Genomic DNA, 15,260 nt, shown 5'->3' on the forward strand with positions numbered 1-15,260 from the left:
GGAGTGTCCGCCGCAGCATGCGTCGCGTCACATGAAGTATAACTCCGGCCTAAGTCCTTGAGATTGAGCAATATTTTTTCCAGCAAGGATGAGGGTGCAAGATGAGGAAAATCTGGAAGGTTCTGTTTAACAAAGTTCCTGATTTGAAGATAGTGAAAGAAATGTGTAGCTGGAATGTTAAATTTGGAATGTAATTGTTCATAGGATGCAAAGACGTTGTCTATATAAAGATCTCTAAGCAAGTTAATTCCAAATTTTTTCCAGATAGTAAAAACTGCATATGTTTGCGAAGGTTGAAAGAGGTGGTTGTCTTCTCCGTCTTAAAATGCTTTCTACATTGGTTCCAGATTCTAAGTGAATGGAGCACAATTGGGTTATTAGTATATTGCCGATAATGTGTGTTTATTGGAGTACAGAGCAAGGAATACAAAGAAGTACTGCAGGATTTTACTTCTATTGCGGACCAAGCCTGTGTATGTTCTTCTATTTGTGTCCAGGTTCTTATCGCCTGTATATTTGCTGCCCAGTAATAAAACTGGAAGTTAGGTAGAGCCATGCCGCCTTCTGCCTTTTGTCTTTGTAGGGTCGCTCTTTGGATGCGTGGATGTTTTGAATTCCAAATAAATTAGGTTATTGTTGAATCTAATTGCTTAAAGAATGATTTATTAATGTGTATTGGAATGTTTTGAAATAAAAAAGGAGCTTAGGAAGAATATTCATCTTAACAGTGTTAATTCTTCCAGCTAGTGTGAGATGAAGGGTGACCATCGATGCAAGTCTTGCTTTATTTTTTCCATGCAGATGGCAAAATTTTGTTGATAAAGAGCTTTATGTTTACTTGTGATGTTTACCCCTAGGTATTTAAACTGTTCTGCAATGATAAAAGGTAGGGTATCTAATCTAATATTATATGCTTGAGAATTCACTGGAAAGAGTACACTTTTATTCAGATTAATTCTGAGACCAGAGATCTTTTGAAATTCTGTGAGTGCTGTTAAGACTGCAGGTACAGAATTTTCTGAGTCTGATATATACCATACCATATCATCTGCATATAGAAATTTTCTGTTCCAGTCCTTCTCCGCTAATCCCCTTTAGCTGATCAGTATTTCGACAATGCATTGCCAGTGGTTCAATGGCAATTGCAAACAGCAGCGGTGACAAGGGGCATCCTTGTCTAGTACCACGTTCTAGTTTAAAGTAGTATGAGCAAGTGTTGTTGATGCAAACTGAAGCTTCTGGGTTAGTATACAGCAGTGTTTCTCAAATAGTGGAGCACGCCCGTCAAGGGGGGCGCGTTTGACCTCGGGGAACATGCTTTTTTATTTTTCTTTTACATTTTTTTTGAATTTAGAATGCACTTTAAATTTTTTCTGTTACATTTAATAAAGCTATTCTTTGTTGTAAATTGGTCCATATTTCTTTCTTTTTTTATTCTCTTATACGTTAATAAGGATACAGTGTTATGCAGAGGTGTACTTATAACAATTTTATAGACAAATGATACTGTAGTGCTGCCACATAAAGATAATGTGTTCTGCTGTCGATCGGTTGTTGGGGGGGAATTGCTTCTGACAGAGATTGACAGCGGTACCCCAGAGGTGGAACTTCCGGTTGGTTCGGGGATTCATTAGCATAAAGCGCGCCGTCTTTGAAAAGGAGAAAGAAGGAGAAAGAGAGGGAAGGAAGAACATCGGACAACAGATAAAGGCAGATCAGCTTTTGCTCTGGCCATGAGATAAGCCTAGGAGCTCCTATTAGTCCTGTATGAAGGTGGATGGTCTTCGCCTGGGAATCGATCGTTCGCTATTACCTACGGAGGGTGAGCTACCAAAACGGACTTACTATACTTTAATCATGGCGCAAGTCTGACTGTATGTCTTTTATGACGAAGAGGAGATTGGTAATATAGTCCGCTATTTTCAGGACTCCTCATCAACTCGCTGGCCGTTGCGGGAATATTACGGTGGACTATCTGCGGACTTATTTTGTTATCTCTGGAACGGGAATTGGGAGGATGAAAAACTGTTGATGTATAATAACTTGTATATGTGTGGCGCTGCAAATTAAGGGTTATTTAGGTTGGTGGGCGATCCATGTGTAAGGGATTATTGTTCTAGTTGTTGTTTATTTGATGAACTGCAAGTATAAATATGGTCTATGGTGGGCAGTGACCTATAAATGTATCGATATTAAGGGATTACTTTATTAGAATAAAGGCGATATGGGAAATTTATTAAGGTGTGATATTGGCCTATCCTTTTATCATCTGCCTTTAGCTAGGTCAGAATAGTGGTAGCATTTCTCTCAGGCTAGTGCTCGAGACGAATTGTTACAGTTGGTGCCCTCTCTGAGGACTAGAATCATATACGACTTTATATTCCCCGTATTTTGTCTAAATTTACTCAGAGTCACTATGAGTGTGTCTTCGATGCCGCTAGAGCAGGAGGATGCCAGTCCGAATGTATGTATCACTGTGGGGGGATCCGGTAGCCCGAAGCCGCCACGTCACCGTCAGGACTCCTGCAGGATCCCATGATCTATCTAGTCTGTTACAGTCCATGTATCTGGAAGATCCACCTGCACCGGACGAGGAGGACGTCGATGGAAACCCGCTGTTACTCGCGGCGGTTTCCGAACGTCTTGATGCTCTGGACGAAAGAATAACCTCTGTGGCAGAAAGTACAATATCTCGGGAAGAGGGGCTCCGCGTTTATGTGGATACAGCGATCGCAGAGCTTAAAGACAACTTCACTGCCCAGCTAGCGGCTATGGAGCGAGAGATTGTGCAGTGTTTACAGCGGCGAGATCGCCAGTGGAAGGATGAACTGCGTAAGGAGATTCGGAAAAGTATTTCCGCGATTAAAATGCCGGCTGCTCAGTCAACGCCGGGGGGAGCATCGCGCATTTATCAGTCTCATGCGCTTCCGCATGTGCCGGCGCTTCGCTTGGAATTTCCCAAGTTTAAAACGGATTATACTTCAGAGGATGTAATTGACTTTTTGGAGCGGGGAAGCTTTTGTGGCTGGTACACGCTGGGCAATGAAGAGCTTATGGGGGTGATAAACACCTCTTTACAAGGTCCAGGTAGAAGCTGGTGGCAGGCTGCCCGACACAAAATTACTGACTGGATTTCTTTTAAACAGGAATTCCTTAATGCTTTCCTGCCTTCCGGATATAAGATGGAACTTGAAGAACGTCTCCGGTCGATGGTACAAGCCCCTACACAGTCCATTAGAGATTTTGCTTACGATTATCGGGCTCTGTGTCTGAAGTGGCAACCTGACATGGCAGAGGAAGAGCTGGTATGCCGTATATTGAACGCATGTAATCCACGCTTGGCTGGAGGATTGAGGGGAGTAGTGACCTCGGTGGAACAGCTGGTGGAGGTGAGGTTCTCTTGTGGAGCAAGACTGGGCTGCTTCAAAGAATACTGGAATAAAGTGCAGACTACAAAAAGGAAGTTCAGTCCACCAAAGCACCTAAAAAACGAAGCAGCCTTACTGAAGTGGGGCTCTCAGTGGTCCAAGTACAGACTTCTCTTCTGGTGGTCTCGACTCAGGTGCGGGATTACACATAGATGCAGTCGTGGATACCGGGAGCCACTTCACTTTAATGAAGAAAAGCTTGTGGAAAAGAATGGCACTACCTGGGGAAAACCTCGAAACGGCCACCTCTGTCAAATTTATTTTGGCTGATGGCACCAAGCATGTGGCCGTGGGTAGGGTTTCATTACCGTTCCAAATGGATTTGACCCTCTGGCAGGCTGAAGCCTATGTTCTGGAGGACAAGCACTTGACCATTCCATTGCTCCTTGGTTTGGATTTTACTACCTCCATCCGGATGTCTGTACATCTGCATTTGAGGAGCTACTCAATAGATGGGGGTGAAATGAGGCCTTTCTTATCCAAGGCTCGCGAAGATTTGGGATGGTTCAGTCTCAATTTTTATGCTGCTGAGGTAATGACCTCCAAGACCAACTCACTGGCAAGCGTTCTGGAACAACCTATGGAGGTGCAGCCTCTATTATGTCGATGGTCAGAGGTGTGGACAAAAAAACTCGGTTTGACACGTACAATAACTCATATTATAAGGACTAAAGATGAGATCCCAGTTCGTCATCGGGCATACAGAGTATCCCCCCAGAAGAGGGAAATTATAAGAGCACATCTGGACAAGATGTTGCAGGATGGCGTCCTAGAACCATCAACTTCACCATGGGCCTCTCCTGTAGTCCTTATCAAAAAACGGGATGGGACATATCGGTTCTGTGTTGACTACAGGGGATTAAATGCAAAAACCCATCATGATGCTTATCCGATGCCCCTAGTTCAAGAAATCTTGGAAAGTCTGCATGGGGCAAACATCTTTAGCACCTTGGACCTCCGCTGTGGATATTGGCAGGTGCAGATGGAAGAATATAGCAAACCAAAGACAGCAGTAATTACCCCCGAGGGATTATTCCAATTCAGAGCCATGCCATTCGGGCTGAAGAATGCTGGGGCTAGTTTCCAGCGTCTGATGGAGCAAGTTCTCAAGGGGTTAATTGGGAAAATCTGCTATGTATATATTGATGATATAGTGGTGTTCTCCCCAGCACTGCAACCACATCTGCAACATCTAGAAGTGGTCTTCCAGAGGTTGCAACAGGCACATCTGACACTAAATGTGGAGAAGTGTTATTTCCTTCAACCCCAGATTAAATTTTGGGCCATGTGGTATCAGGAAAAGGGGTTGAAGTAGACCCTGAAAAGGTGGCAGCAATTCAGAACTATCCTACCCCCACTGATATTAAAAGTCTACAGAGGTTTCTTGGTCTTGTAGGATGGTACCACAAATTTATCCCTCGATTGGCTGACATCGCTGCACCCTTGCGTCACTTGCAGAAGAAGGATGTTCCATGGGAATGGACAGCGCAATGTCAGGATGCAGTGGAACAATTAAAGGGGGCCCTCCAATCTCCACCCATCCTGGCTCAACCTGATGTACAACTCACATTTCAAGTTCATACAGATGCCAGCAACATCGGGCTTGGAGCGGTCCTGACTCAAACAAGCGAGGGGGATGAGAGTAATTGCTTATGCATCAAGGGCTCTGCATGGGGCTGAGCTAAATTACTCCACCTCGGAAAAAGAATGTTTGGCGGTAGTCTGGGCCGTGGAAAAATGGCGCCACTTCCTAGAAGGGGTGGAATTCGAGGTCTTCACAGATCATAATGCACTGACTTGGGCTTTTAATCAACCGAAGACGTCATCTCGACTGACCAGATGGGTTTTGCGCCTCAAGCTTTCAATTTCAAGGTATTTTATCAGAAGGGCTGCAATAACATTGTCCCGGATGCGCTGTCCCGGAGTTATTGGATGTCCGGGGATATATGTATGGTAACTACTCATACTCAATGGACAGATCTACCTTTAAGTATGCAGGACCTAGCTCGAGCACAAACCAACTGTCCTGGTGCCAGAAGGTTGGCAAAGATTCTAATGAGATGGGACGGGATCGCATACATTTCAAGGACATCCAGGGTGTCCTTTTCCGGGTGGTGCCGCCAGTCTCGGAGGATCCAAATGCCAGTTAGTGGTCCCGGAAGAATATGTACCCAACTTCCTTAATTATTACCACGACAGTCCTTTTGGTGGGCATCTTGGGCGAATGAAGACTTTGATGAAGATTCTGGAAGTAGCATGGTGGCCCACCATTCAAGGGACGTTTGGAGCCATGTGAAATCATGTAAAATCTGTCAACAATTGAAGAACCCCTGGTAAGCCAGTAGGATTTCTCCAATCCACGATTACATCTGAACCCGGCGAAATGCTGGGAGTTGATTTAATGGGGCCTTTACCTTCATCCAAAGCCCAAAAGACAGTGCTAATGGTGGTAGTGGACTATTTTTCAAAATGGGTAGAACTCTTTGCTCTCCGGGACGCCAAGGTTCCAAAGATCTGTTCTACGCTCAAAGATGAGATTTTCACCGCTGGGGGTCCCAAAGTATATTGTGTCTGACAGGGGCCCGCAATTTACTAGCTCTATGCTTCAGGAACTATATACAGCGTGGGGTATCAAACAGAAACTTACCACGGCTTACCATCCAGACAATTTAACTGAAAGAGTGAATAGGACTTTGAAGACTATGGTAGCCTCCTATGTGGGTGAACGACACCAAGATTGGGATAAGTGGCTGCCGGAGCTCCGATTTGCTATCAACACAGCGGTGCATGAGGCCACTGGTGAAACCCCTGCTCGGGTGGCTATCGGACGACAACTCAAAAGTCCCCTGGATCGTCTTATCACCCCAGCACCTCTCCCAGATTCAAAGACATATAATACAATACAGATCCTCGAAAAATTAAAGCAGCAAGTACAACGGAGGTTAGTGAGTGCTACATCCAGACAGGCTAAGTATTATAATGCACGACGGCGAGCGGTACCCTTTGCTGTCGGGGACTTGGTTTGGGTTAGGACACACCCACTCTCCAGTGCTGTCAACAGATTTGCTGCTAAACTAGCCAAGTGGGGGTCCAGTAAGAATAATAAAACGATTAGGACCGGTTAATTTCGCATACAAAGGGGTAGTGGTGTAGATGCCATAGTGGAAACAATACATGTGGCCAATATCAAGCCCTACTTTGGACCCGCCGTGCCCGACTGGGGTGGGGATCTATGTAGCGCTGCCACATAAAGATAATGTGTTCTGCTGTCGATCGGTTGTTGGGGAATTGCTTCTGACAGAGATTGACAGCGGTACCCCAGAGGTGGAACTTCCTGTTGGTTCGGGGATTCATTAGCATAAAGCGCGCCGTCTTTGAAAAGGAGAAGAAGGAGAAAGAGAGGGAAGGAAGAACATCGGATAACAGATAAAGGCAGATCAGCTTTTGCTCTGGCCATGAGATAAGCCTAGGAGCTCCTATTAGTCCTGTATGAAGGTGGATGGTCTTCGCCTGGGAATCGATCGTTCCGCTATTACCTACGGACGCTGGTGAGCTACCAAAACGGACTTACTATACTTTAATCATGGCGCCAGTCTGACTGTATGTCTTTTATGACGAAGAGGAGATTGGTAATATAGTCCGCTATTTTCAGGACTCCTCATCAACTCGCTGGCCGTTGCGGGAATATTACGGTGGACTATCTGCGGACTTATTTTGTTATCTCTGGAACGGGAATTGGGAGGATGAAAAACTGTTGATGTATAATAACTTGTATATGTGTGGCGCTGCAAATTAAGGGTTATTTAGGTTCGGGCGGGGTGATCCATGTGTAAGGGATTATTGTTCTAGTTGTTGTTTATTTGATGAACTGCAAGTATAAATATGGTCTAAGGTGGGCAGTGACCTATAAATGTATCGATATTAAGGGATTACTTTATTAGAATAAAGGCGATACGGAAATTTATTAAGGTGTGATATTGGCCTATCCTTTTATCATCTGCCTTTAGCTAGGTCAGAATAGTGGTAGCATTTCTCTCAGGCTAGTGCTCGAGACGAATTGTTACAATACTATTTATAGTCGCTCGGGGGGCGTGAGATGTTTTCTTCTTCCTAGGGGGGGCATGACAGAAAATAATTGAGAAGCACTGGTATACAGTAATTTAATCCATGCACAAATGTTCGGGCCAAACCCAAACTTCTCCAATGTAGTAAAAAGATATTTCCATTCAATCATGTTGAATGCTTTTTCTGCATCCAATGATAATAATATTTCTGGGGTGTTTGATTTAGTTGGTGAGTATATTACATTAAACAGGCATCGAAGATTTGAAGATAAGTGTCGGCCCCTAATAAATCCAGTTTGGTCTTGTGATATTACCGAGGGAGCACTTTCTCCATCCTTCTAGCTATGATTTTAGAGAGTATTTTAACGTTGTTAGTCAGAAGTGAAATTGGTCTATATGATGCACATTGTAATAAATCCTTAAAAATGGTGATTAGTGCTTGGTGAAAGGTTTGAGGAAGAGATTGGTTATCTCTGGCTTCTGAAAATGTTGCTAATAGGAGGGGAGCTAGCTGAGTGGAGAATTTCTTGTAAAATTCTGCAGGGTAGCCATCAGGGCCTGCTGCTTTCCCGCCTTGTAGTGACTTTATAGCATCTAGTAATTCTGATAACGCCAGAGGTTTATCAAGTTCCTCCGCACTAAAAGTGTCTATTTGTGGTATCTGTAATGTATCCAGAAATGCATTAGATTGTGTATTGTCTTCTTTAAACTCAGTAGTATATAGGGATTTATAGTAGTCTCTGAAAGTGTGCATTATATTTTTGTGTTCGATGATTTTATCTCCGTTCACGTTGGTGATTACTAAGATTGCATTGCACACTTCTTGCTTGTGAATTTGTTGAGCTAAAAGCTTATTAGCTTTCTCTCCATGTTCATAGTAATGATGTCTGGATTTATATATTAGTTTTTCAGTTTCTTTAGTTGTCAGGAGGTTTAGTTCTGAATGTATAGCCTGTCTTTTTCTATGTAGAGTCTCGCTTGGTAGTCTGGCGTGTTCTTCATCTATTCTAGTAATTTGGCTTTTTATCTCTGCTACTTTCTTGGCTTCAGATTTATTTCTGTGGGAAAGATATGAGATAATCTGTCCTCTTAAGAAGGCCTTAAGAGTTTCCCAGAGTATTCCTGCAGAGATCTCGGGGGATGTATTTGTCTCTAGAAAGAATTTGATTTGTTTGGATATAAATTCCGCACAATTCTTGTCTGCTAATAGAAGCGGGTTGAGGCGCCATCTGCAGGGTGAGTGTATGGGGCTTAGTAATTTTAGCTCCAAGATCATAGGTGCATGGTCAGAAATAACAATAGCATCGTATTTGCAAGATTTAATCATAGGCAAGAGGTTATTGTCTATAAAGACGTAATCAATCCTTGAGTAGCAATGATGTACTGGTTAGTAGAAAGAATATGTTCTTGAATTTGGGTTTAAAAACCTCCAGGGGTCTGATAAGTTGTGATCAGTTATAAACTTTGTAATTATCTTTGTGGTGTTAGATGCCATTCCCCCTGTGGAAGAAGTCCTATCTAAAAGTGGATTTAGAACACAATTAAAGTCCCCAGCCATTATAACTTTATGAGTGTTCAGATTGGGAATGGATGCAAATAAATTTTGTATAAATTCCTTATCATCAACATTAGGTGCATAAACATTTATCAAAATCATTTTACAGTTAGATAAGTCTCCCATGACCATTACATATCTCCCTTCAGGATCCAATACTACATCTGATGCTACAAATGGTACTGTTCTATGTATGAGATTCCCACACCTCTAGTTTTCTTTGGCCAGTCCTGTCTTTTTGCAGCCGGAACTGATCCTTGCTTAGTAAGTGGGTCTCCTGTAAAAATACTATTTTAGCATTTAGACCTGTTAGGTGAGAGTACTTTCTTTCTCTTTAATTCGTGATTCAGGCCTTTAACATTCCAGCTCACAAAGTTAACTGTCCCTTAATGGAGACATGGATTCTGAGTTTTTGATGTTATTTTATAGTCTTAACTGGGAGTGAGATAGCTTCGGCCTTAATTTCCTATTTCCACTAGAGTTGTTGCCATGCAGCTTATTATTACGTTGGTAGTCATAATTATAAAGATTAAGAGGATAGATTAGGTATAGATCAAGCCTGCTCTCTTTCTCTCCCCCTTAACCCCCACCCTCCCTTTTGCCTCCCCAAGTGAGGCTAGAACCCACTTCACACAGTCCCAGTCCTCTGACATACCCAGAGACAGAGCACGTCCAAAGCAAAACAAGCCCCCACGCAGCGGCATTTTAGGGTTAAAAGATAGATATCTATTACCAATATAGTCAAAAAAAAAAAAATTGTGCACTTAAAATATATATAGTCTTCAGCAATCTTAGTGCATTGAGATAATACACCCAGATAATAAACCCGGGGGATGATGTTAAAAATTTGTCCAGAATAAGCATAATAAGTCTTAATGCAATAATAGCAATAACAATAAACCAAGGGTATGATGTTGAACAGTCTCGTTTAAGGTAGGGATGAAATAATTAGCTAAAAAAAAAAAAAAAGAAAAAGTAATTAAGCACAATAAAACATAAACAGATAGCGCCCTAGTAATACTAAGTAATAATGAGAATATATGATGATAAAAACCCGTATTTTAAACAAATAGATCAGACAGTAGATTATTAATCCTTGCTATATATCATTAACGGCCATGACTCACTATTATGTATCAGAATAGTCCCGGGATTAGCTTTCGTAATTCATTTTCTGTTTCTTCCTTGCTAGCGAAGACATAGAATTGACCTTGCAATTCCACTTCCAGACGTTATTTTCAAAAGTTCATTACAGGGCACAACACAAAATGAAACATACTTAACGTTTGTAAGTAAAGTGTTAAGGATGGGCATGGGAAAATTGGAAGTAGCAGAAATAGTAAGGAGGGGTTTCCCCTATCTATATATACAGTTTAGGGGGTACACCCATTTCCCCCCCTTGGGTGTTGTAGTAGGACATGAAACATACCTAACTTTTATAAGTACACTGCAAGGAATGAGCACGCAAAATTTCAGCTTCCCACATATATGGAAAGTGGGAGAATTAGTGATGAGTCAGTGAGGGCTTTGCTTTTTATATGTGTAGATAGCAAAATACCCGCGCTTCACAGCGGAGAATTACCTCTGTCTTGCTTGCGCTCACTGTCTTGTGTGCCCTCAGTGTCTTGCTTGCACTCAGTGTCTGGCGTGCCCTTAGTGAATAATATATACAGATACTTGAGTTCAAGTCTGGATAAGCATCATTTTGTTAAACTATGTTGATGTGTTCATCATCAGTGCTTTATGAATGTTTTAGCACCAGCAGGACCAGCAACATGTTTTTTTTTTCTTCATTGTACTGTGAGGTATACTGTAATGACAGTAAACTGAATTCTTACTGCAAATACAACGCTCAGAGTCACACTGCTTAAATCCTGGTTTAATAGCCTGCTCTGTGTGAAATGTGCATATTCTTAATGTTTTTACATTAATTTTTTCCAAAGATGGAATTTAAACTGGATAAACAGGTATGAAAATGAATGGTTGAAAACATCTCATTGATGATAACTATCATATCACATGATGAGAGCAACCAGGAAAAAAATCACTTGCCTGGTTTAGTTGTTAGGAAACTCTTTTCTAACATTAGAGAATGCATACTGTATTTTCTGTCATGTTAGACATAATCTTTTCAAAAATTACCAGGTGATATTTTTTCTCGATTTTCTGTATTGCATTTAAAAGCAATAGCCAAACCTTTGACTGCACCTCTGTATTCTGAGGCAGTGAACAGATTTAATTGTTTTTTGTTCAAACACTAGAATCTACAAAATAGGTGAAGCAAAGGACTTTGGCCAAAATGTTATTCTTTGTGACAGATGAGGTGATTCCAGCATCTCAGGAACAAGCTGTCATCTTGGGATTTTCAAGTACTTCTGTCTCTAGAGCATAAAGGTGAGATAAACAGAAAACATCCAGTTGGCAGCAGTTCTCTGGATAAAAGTACCTGTTAATGAGAAAGGTGGAGATTGAAGGAGGATTAGAAGATTACACACAGGCTGCAAATACTCAGAAAACTGTACTTTACACCAGTGATGTGCACAAAGTTTTGCCTAGTTGTGTCAGAGTTTAAAGTGGATGGGCTACAGCAACATTATGTCAGCTAATATAAGAACAGAGACATGAGGCTGCAGTGCAGTCTTTATTACTGAAGATGGGGAAAAAAGATAACTGGCATGGTGAATCTCAAATTCTGTTTTGACTACATATATATATAATGACCGGAGGAGGGCTTATGCCTTTCCCAGACCATGTAACGGTGACCGCCCTTGTTCCTTTGAAAGCCACAGGTACAGAGCTTAGAAGCTCAACCCTGTAGTGGCCTGTGGACACCGCCAGGGGGCGCCCCCCGTGCCTTTGGAGCCCTGGACCTCGGCACTTCCACCACACCCGGAAGGGCCGGGGGGAAGAAGAATGGGGACACACGGAGTGCTTCCGGGTATGCGCAGCCGGCACTTCCGCCACACTGGGGCATATTGGTGGGAGGTTGCCGGAACACACCTGTAGCATATCCGGGTGCTTATAAAAGGGGCCGCCTCCTTTCAAACAATGGCAGGTGTCGGGAGTGGAGTAAGATGGAGCCCAGGTGGAGCGAAGAGAAAGGCATTTGAGTTGTGGCCAGGACTTTGGGGACTTTGGGGTTGTCGTGCACTGTAAATATGTTCAATAAATGTGTGTTAGGTGAGTTGAACGTGTCCACCTGTCTGTGCCCGGGCCGGCTACCACAATATATATATATATATATATATATATAGTGGAAAGACCAGCCCTGGCACAGTCAGGAAGATACCAATATTCCAAACACCACACATGTTTATTAAAACTATTTACAAATAATCAGTCCCGCACACAACCCAGTGCCCCTGCTCCAATCACCCTCAGTCCAGGCCTCTTCAATGTCCAGCCTTCCTTCACTGCTTCCACAACTCTTCTCCGAGCTTCGTCCTCTTCCACCCGACTCCAGCTGATGACTGGAGGGAGGTGGCCCCTTTTATTTCCACCCGGATGTGCTCCAGGTGCCTACTGATGAGCTTCCTGCGGCACTTCCTGGTGTGATGGAAGTGCCGCATGAGCACCCGGAAGCACTCTGGGTGTCCTTGGTAATACTTACTCCAGCACCACTAGGTGTGGTGGAAGTGCTGACGTCCAGGGATTCACAATCTTCTGGGCGCCCCCTGGTGGTGACCACAGGCCCCTATAGGGTTGAGCTTCCATGTTCAGTTCCTGTGGCTCCCATACAAATCAGGGCGGCTGCCCTCTCGTGGTCCGGGGGAGGCATTGTCCCTCTCCCGATCCTTCTAGGCATCCCAGCTGGGCACTGCTCCCAGCCACCCGCCACTATATATATATATAGAAACTCAAATGCAGAATGCGTAGAAAAATCATAACTGCACGTAGGAAAATGTACAAACATAACACACGTTTCCTGTGCAGTCTCCACACTAACCTCTATGTCTCTGTTGTGAGCAAATAGCAAAGAAAGCAATAATTATTTTGTTTATTAAAGAAACAGATACAATTACTCTATTTAGCCAGACAAACCTGGAACCAGTCATAACTGCAGTTTTTGATCAGTCTCTTAATCAATCAAAAAAAAATCTAGGGGCTTTGGAGTCCAAGGCTGAGTCCAAGGTATTCTGTGAAATCTCAGCAGGCTGTTTGATTACCACTTTTTCCCTTTGAGAATACCCAACTACAGTTCTTAATGATATTCCCTAAAATCAGAGGGAGGTAGTAAAAAGGGTTACATTTAAGAAATAATGGAAACTCAGATGATTCATTCCACAACCCTATTACTATTAATATAAAAATGTGAGTGAGTTTCTCAATTGTTGTGGGATTTCACCCAATGGAATGACATGTGACATCCCGAAGCAACCGCAGGCACCCAGCGCTGTAGCAGTTCGCCCTAAAAGTGAATCCGAAAAGATCATGGTCATGTTATAAGCACCTGTTGTTGATGGATGATACAAGGAACAAGGAACATTATAAATGTGCAGGGAACAGTATTACTTAGCCACTAACCTGGGCATGACCTGCCTAATTGATGTGTCTGTGTATAGGAAAGTGGCAGATCCTGCTACAATAAATAACCGCGCTGTTCCTGTTTCAAACTGAATAAAGATGGTGCTGCTAAAGTATTGAGACTCAGCTTCATGTTTTGAGGTGCAAGACAGGGACTCACACATCACAGCACACACACGATGTCACAATGCTGTAGTAAACAGTATACGCTCATACAGATGTTGACTATATGAGTGAGGTACACCGACTGAAGATTGCCCACAGTCCTGCAGTGAGAGAGAGAAGAACCATCAGCTTAGTTGTGATCATGTGACGCTCGGCAGACAAAGCGTATATGGACTACTCGTATTGCAAGACCTCGCTTGTTTATCAAGTCAAAATGTATTAAAAATTTTAGCTCGTCTTGCAAAACACTCGCAATCCAAGGTTCCACTTGTACATGAAAAATGAGAGCCAACTGAAGCTTAATCATCACTTCACTGAGCGAAGAACAAGCACGTTTTAACCAAAAATGCACAGACACAGACAGTCAAGATAAAGTGAGACTTCTTGTACGTGCACAAGCTGCCATGTTCTAATGCTACTTTCTATCAGCTGTGCTATTTGGAGGGCAAGTGAATATGCAGTATTATACTTTCAGTGTACAGTATATCTTGTCACTGTAAGTAGTTAGCTCTGTTCAAACATACATGTTACCTACTGTAGGTATTGGCTTTAAAAGCTTTGTTGTGAAAAACTGAGATTGGGAACTTTGTGTTATTTGTGCATTGTGGTAGCCGGCCCAGACACAGACAGGTGGACACGTTGACGTCACCCAACACACGTTTATTTAACATATTTACAGTCATAAGTGCACCTCAAAACTCCAAAAAGTCCCCAAAGTCCTGGTCACAACACAAATGCTTTTCTCTTCAGGCCGCCTCCTTGTCTCTCCTCCCAAGCTCCGTCCTACTCCACTCCCGAATGGAGGGTGGCGGCCCCTTTTATCATCACCCGGATGTGCTCTAGGTGCTCCCCAGCAATCTTCCACCGGCACTCTCCAGTGTGGCGGAAGTGCCGGCTGTGCACCCGGAAGCACTCCGGGTGTCCCCGCTTCTCTTCCCCCCAGAACTTCCAGGTGTGGTGGACGTGCTGTGGTCCAGGGGTCCCAAGGCAATGGGGCACCCCCTGGTAGTGACCACGGGCCCCTACAAGGTTGAGCTTCTAAGCTCTGTACCCGTGGTCCCCATAGCAACCAGGGTGGTTGCCCCCACATGGTCTGAGTTGGGCGTAAGCCCTTTTCCGGTCCTCTGGGGCGTCCTAGCCAGGACGCCCCCCCAGCCAGCTGCGACAGCATCTTTATTTTGTAAAGATGTTATTTATTTTTACTCATTTTTTATTTTATTATTCTAAAATAGCACAATTTGCACATTATTTTATATTTTTGTCTGTCTTATTGCAACATTTAAAAAAAAAAAAAAATTTGTTATGATCAAACAGTTACTCAGTACTTGAGTAATCTTTTCACCAAATACTTTTTTACTCTTACTTGAGTAATTTTTTGAATGACTACTTTTTACTTCTACTTGAGTAATATTATTTTGAAGTAACGCTACTCTTACTTGAGTACAATTTTTGGCTACTCTACCCACCTCTGCCTAAAATACAGGGTTAGAGTGCCTTTGAGCAGGAACACCTAGTACAAGGTGG

The sequence above is a fragment of the Polypterus senegalus genome, chromosome 4, assembly GCF_016835505.1.
Source record: "Polypterus senegalus isolate Bchr_013 chromosome 4, ASM1683550v1, whole genome shotgun sequence".
Taxonomy (NCBI): Eukaryota; Metazoa; Chordata; class Cladistia; order Polypteriformes; family Polypteridae; genus Polypterus; species Polypterus senegalus.